The following is a 6,361-nucleotide window of genomic DNA, read 5'->3' as shown; positions in this document are numbered from 1 at the left end:
TAAACAGGATTTCATTTCAGACATATTAGAGCACCTAATTTGATCCTGTTTGACAGCTATAGGAGGCTTCAGTTGAACAAAAATTTATTTTGATTACTTTGTGGTGGAATTTATTATTTTTTTCTTATTTTCTCATTCTCATATTCTTTTTTTCTTTTCTCATTTTGTCATTTTATTTTTGTGAGCTTCACCAGTTTTACACGTACACTCTGGGAAAAGTAAATTAAAAATTTTAATTCATGTTTATATCAGCGGAAAGTTGTTTTCGAATAGGTGAGGCATGGCAGGGCGCGTACATAATTCGTATGCCTCAGCAAAAAGTTTGTTTTGTATATATTGTATATATATATATATCTAGAAAAGAAAAAAAATAATAAAAATAGAAATTTTACAACCAAATAATTAGAATTTTTTTGCAATTAAAAGTTTTTGTGAAGCGTAAATTGTCAAACTAAATTTTTTTACAATTTTTAGAAGTTGTTAGCAAAAACCTATTTTTCTGGTATAATAAATGCCTACAATGCATGTGTCTGCTTAAAAAATAGCATAAGTACCATAGCATTTTCAAACATTTAAATAACAATTTTGTAAAATTTTTTTTAATAGAACGATAAAATGTTTTTAATTGGGAAAAATTTCAATGAGCATTTCATTAGTAAAAAATATAAACAATAATACCAACAATATAACCAAAAATGTGAATATAATAGATTAGTAGAGAGGACAGAAAATAAATTCAATTTGTAGTATTCCTACAAAGTTAAAGAGGTTTAATCATGGTTTTTGTCAGTACATAAGATGTTTTAATAAATCATACAAGCATACACAGTGTTATCAGAAAGTAACGGTGGTATTTAAAACTACAAACAATGTGTTTTTTCCATCGAGTCTACTCTTTTTTGTGTATTGATTGCACTGTCATATTGTATAGTTCAATTTGTAGTATTCATATAAAATTAAAGCGGTTTAATCCTGGTCTTTGTTAGTCAATAACATAAATAAAATGTTTTGACAAATCATACAATAATACACGGTGTTATCAGAAAGTAACGGTTGTGTTAAAACTACAAACAATGTGTCTTTTCCATCAAACCTAGTCTTTTTTGTGTATTGATTGCACTGTCAATAATTAACTTAAGTGTCAGCTATTACGCAGTTGGTCAGAGACTGGGAGCTGTCAAAGGAATACTTTCCTCAATTGTAAAGCAGACAATCAAGCCAGACGAGGTACTTCAGGAAATCATTCAAACTGTTACTGAGTTCTTTTACTGCTGAAATTTTTAATAAAAGATTGGAAGACTCAATGACGTATAATCAATTGTATGCAATTTAGCAAAATTTCAATAAAAATTTATCCAATACTCACATTATGCTGCCCCGTAGATATATTAGTCTTGTGATATGTTGATTCACAGGTCATTGCAGATTATGAAACCATGGCAGAAAATTTAATCTACCTTTCAGTTATATTCGACCCAGTTAAGGAAAGGACGATGAAAGTGCCAAGATGGTTTTCAACTTCAAGTTTTTCTATATACGGTAACACAATGAGCCAATAGGGCTAAGTGGAACACTTTGAATAGACGGTAAAACTTAACCCAGCCTACGGTGAAAATACGTATTGCGACGATGCTATGACACAATTATGAGTTTATGTATGATGCAAAAGCCTTACGGAAGTTCGAGAAATTATTGCAATATATTTTATAACAATATTTTCTTCACACTCTCATAGACATGAGAGTGTCATTAATTAAAATATTTTACAGAAGAAGTAGCGTTGGTGTAGGTACTAGCTAACAGTACAGTTTGCTTTACTAAGTAACCTGACAAAATTTCTTGTTTTTTGCTTAAGGGAATAATCTTTGAATTTTTTGATGTATTTCCAGAGAATAGTATCCATATATAACTCTATTGTATAAGCATAATAAATATTTTTAAACATATGAGTCATGTACTACATACAATTTTAATGCTAGATTGTTGCCAATAAATGCTGTTTGCAGCACTAAATTACATGGTCGCATATTACTATATTAGAATAATTAAAGTTTACTACAAAGAGTGATTTTGTCATTTAGGTTACATTTTATATATCGCTTTTTATGTGTTATAAATTTGCACAATCTGAAAAATTTCATTAATTGGATTATGCGCTTATAAAATTAAAGAGAAAAATGGTTTTATAAAGGTCGATGCTTTAATATACTTGATAGCTTTATTCTATATATCTCTACTCAAAATTAATCTATACAGACAGTGTATTGAGTCATTTAGTATGTTTTCACAATAATTGAAAAAAGTTAACCTTAATATGAAAATTACAGAAATTGTTCAAAAATCAGAATAAAATTAACTTATGAATGTATAGGTAACTTATAGTATCTACATACTATAACAAATTACGTTTATTAGTATTATGGCATGTACATTGTGACCGAAAAGTTTCCTTTGCGTTTTAAATAAAACGCAAAATTCTTAATCTTCATCAATATTTATTTTATCTCCTTCAAAATATGCTCATTAGAAGCGGATACACAAATGCCAACGTTTCTTCCAATCATCAAAACATTTTTTATAGGCGCTTTCCGGTATGGCTTTGAGTTCCCTCTGCGAATTCTGTTTTACGTCTTCTATGGATTCAAAACGCGTTCCTCTGAGTGGTAATTTGAGGTTGGGAAACAGGAAAAAGTCACACGGTGCAAGATCAGGTGAATACGGTGGCTGTTCGATGGTATTTATTGAATGTTTGGCCTTAAAATCGTTGATAATGTTGAACAAATTGAGGTGAATCGGAACAAGCCGGGCGTTGACACGTCGCATACACAAATTGTCCACCAAAATCAAACGAGCCATCTCACGACCGATGCCTAGCTCTCGTGCTATCTCTCTAACACTCACATGAGGATTTTTGAACACGATTTCCTTTGCCTTTTCAATGTTTTCGTCGGTGGTAGAGGTCGAAGGTCGTCCAGAACGCGGCATGTCTTCGACGGTCGTACGACAGTCCTGAAAGGCTTTGTACCACTCATAAACTTGAGTTTTCGATAAAACTGATTCCCCATAAGCCTTTTGTAGCATTCGCAACGATTCTGCACACGAAATTTCGTTCGAAAAACAAAATTTGATGCAAACTCTTTGTTCAATATTTTTTTCCATTGTTTTTTTCGCAACGCACTACTGAGGTGAACTGGTTTCAACAGCTGCCGTAAACGAACTGTCCGACAGATCGCGCTTCATTTTTGCATAGTAATTAAGGACAGTGCTGCCAAACTACATAAACTTAAAATATCGAAAAATATACAGCGCGCGAATTTTAAATGAGAATTTCCGAAAACTTTTCGGTCACAATGTATTATTTCAATTATGTAACTGAGACACACTTATATAATGATGAAAATGTCCAATATCATATTTCATTTCAAGACTGTCTGTCTGTCAGCGCACAGCTGTTGTCTTCGTTTAGCTCAAATAGTTGCATTTCAAATGAAATCAAACTTAATCTTGATTTGCTGCCTCAAAATTACATCCTTCTTATGGCATATTTTTACTTACATTTGGACATAAAATAATTACAGATGTGTACTATATCAGAGCACAGCAAAATATAAGAAGGAATATTTTTAAACACACGCATTTGCCGATAAGGAGTGTCAACGGAAGCATTGCACTTTCCATTTTAGTTGAATAACACTTTTGCGTATCAAAGGGTCCTTTCGCAAGAGACGATTTTGCTATTAAGTAGCCTACGAATGTAATTATATGTGCATTCCAAAACTTAGTTATAGATTCGCATTCACAAAACTGATTGCTTGCAGAAGGCATGGATACATTTTGTCCGTATATGTTTTGAGCATGTAACACAGTTATAATTTCAATTAACTTTGTTGCGTTCAAATACTTTGTGTGCTGATTGGAATGCGCATTTGCCTCGCACCCTTGGCTACATTGAACTGCATTTGCGTATAATTTGCTTATGTGGTACAAGTTCAATCGGATTGCTAGGGTCAAATTTCGTAGATATGTTTGAATTTCAAATGAGTAGTTAAGGAAAGTTCAGTTTGAATCAATTGTGATATCGACTACAACGAACTGATATTAAATTGGTTTCACATTAAACTGTAGCACAATGCAGCCAACGTATAATTGGAAGAAACATGGTACAATAAAGTTTGGGAACAAAAAATTGTAAACGATTATTAAAAACTAATAGTAAAATTTTGGTTAACAATTGTGTACATGATTATTGTATTTAAGAATTTAATTGGTTATTATGGAACAGAGAATATATGTTGCCTTCAAGTACTGAAAGACTCAACGAAGCTTTAAAGCCAAAAATAGAAACAAATTAAAACTTATTGTCTTATTTTTTAGGAGGACATCAGAGGAGTAACGACAATCTTCCTAACACCATACATGGAACAGAGAGTAATGTAAAGGAAATGTTTTGATATCTCTGAAGAGAGTCTACTCAGCTTTTCCAAAGCATATAAAGCTGAATTTTATAGCAATATTTATTGATTTAAGAACCCCGACCTTATTTACTTCAATTAAAGTCAATTGAAGGTTCATAATATAAAAGTTCTAAGATATATTTATAAAGCTTCATAGTACCTGTACATCAAAGTATAACTATTTATAAGGAAATGAAATTTGATTTCAAAAGAAGGCAATCTGGATTTTTAAGATTTTGGAACAAAATTATTAAAATAATATATTAAAAGTATAATAGGTAGTCTTAATGACCATCAGCAATATCTGTGATTGTCTTTTGTCAATTAAATCTGTTTATGTATAACATATTGCGAAAAATACTGTGTAACTCTATGTTTATGAGTATAAATATTTCTACTTATACTTACGTTTTTATAAACGTAACATATAACGTAAATTGGATTATATAACTTAATCCAATTTCGATTATTCTGAGTACAAACCTCTTTATATTGCGAAACTTGTGAATATTTTTATTGTATTCTCTCTTAGACTTTTGGATTATTCAAAATTGAAGAGAATTTTCAATTGTCTGACTATCTCAGTCATTCTATAGCATATGTCGTTGTCTAGTGAATTTTGGGTAAGTTTCCTAGATTTCAATAGCAAGTACTTTTTTGTATAGAGAGTTTAGAATTCAAACCACCATATTAAGTTTTATAAATGTATACGTAAACGTGTTTCATTTTCTTATATCTTATATCTTTAAAGACTGTATATATCTATAATATATATAAATATATAAGACTATATATATGTGTGTTGTTATGTGTAGTGTATAATACAGCCATAGCAGTAGTTCTTGAATGAGATCTTCAAGTCCCAAAAAATCATATTACATTTCGAATATCAAATTAGACGTTTAAATTTTAACAAAACAATTCGAAACAGAAGTCAATACAATCTTTTCGCATTTGATACATTTTTATTGTGAAAAACAATTTTTCATGGAATACAACAACAAAAAATATTGAATGCAGTCCGCCAGAATAGAATTTCTCATACGTAACACAATGTTGCACAATTGCACTCAACTCAATACGATGGCGTTTGTCGATGCTTAAATGCAGATTTCAACACTTACCAACACTTTTTGACTTTGTTGCAATGTCGCATGTGATTTGCTCCACAAGAGGCACAAATGTTTTTCACACGAGATACGCTATTATTGTTGTTGTCGTTGTTGTTGGTAATTGTTTTCAGCTTTGTGGCTATTGCTTTTATGTTGGCAATGCTGTATAGATTCAGTTTTGGATTTAGAAACGGATTTACTATCCCAAATTTGAAAATTTTTTTTTATATTTTCAATTTTTGTCATATTCTTCGAAAACTAAATCCGATATTTTTTGTTTTTTTTACTTTTTATTTGGATTATACGTTATTTTCAGATTTTTATTTATTTTTTACTTGCTCAGATTTAGTGTTAGTTTATATCAAAAGCAGCAACGATGTGTGCTTTGTTAGATGACCGCCATTTATTTGCGAGTCTCGTATTACTGCCATTCAACACTGTGGTAAAAACTGTAATCAGACGCAAAGACGACTTATAACGATTAATGGCCGCACAGTAGCACAGTTGAAAGTACACTTAGCGTTAGCTACACTGCATTGTTAGTGCAACAGCAGTTGTTTGCATGTGTGTGTGTGAGTGTATGAGCGGAAGTGGCATTGTATTTATGCGCTTGGTTTACTTTTTTATACCAACGTTTTGCGAAGAGCATTAGTCGCCATATTTCAATGTCACTGTGTGTTAGCTACACACATGTGCATGTGAGTACAAGTTCGCTGCTTTGATATTCTTCACATAAAATACGTGTGTGCATGTGTGAGTGTGTAATTTTAAGGCAAATTTGGAAGCAAAAAAAAA

The sequence above is a fragment of the Teleopsis dalmanni genome, chromosome 2, assembly GCF_002237135.1.
Source record: "Teleopsis dalmanni isolate 2A chromosome 2, ASM223713v2, whole genome shotgun sequence".
Classification (NCBI taxonomy): domain Eukaryota; kingdom Metazoa; phylum Arthropoda; class Insecta; order Diptera; family Diopsidae; genus Teleopsis; species Teleopsis dalmanni.
Note: the sequence above shows the minus strand (reverse complement) of the source record.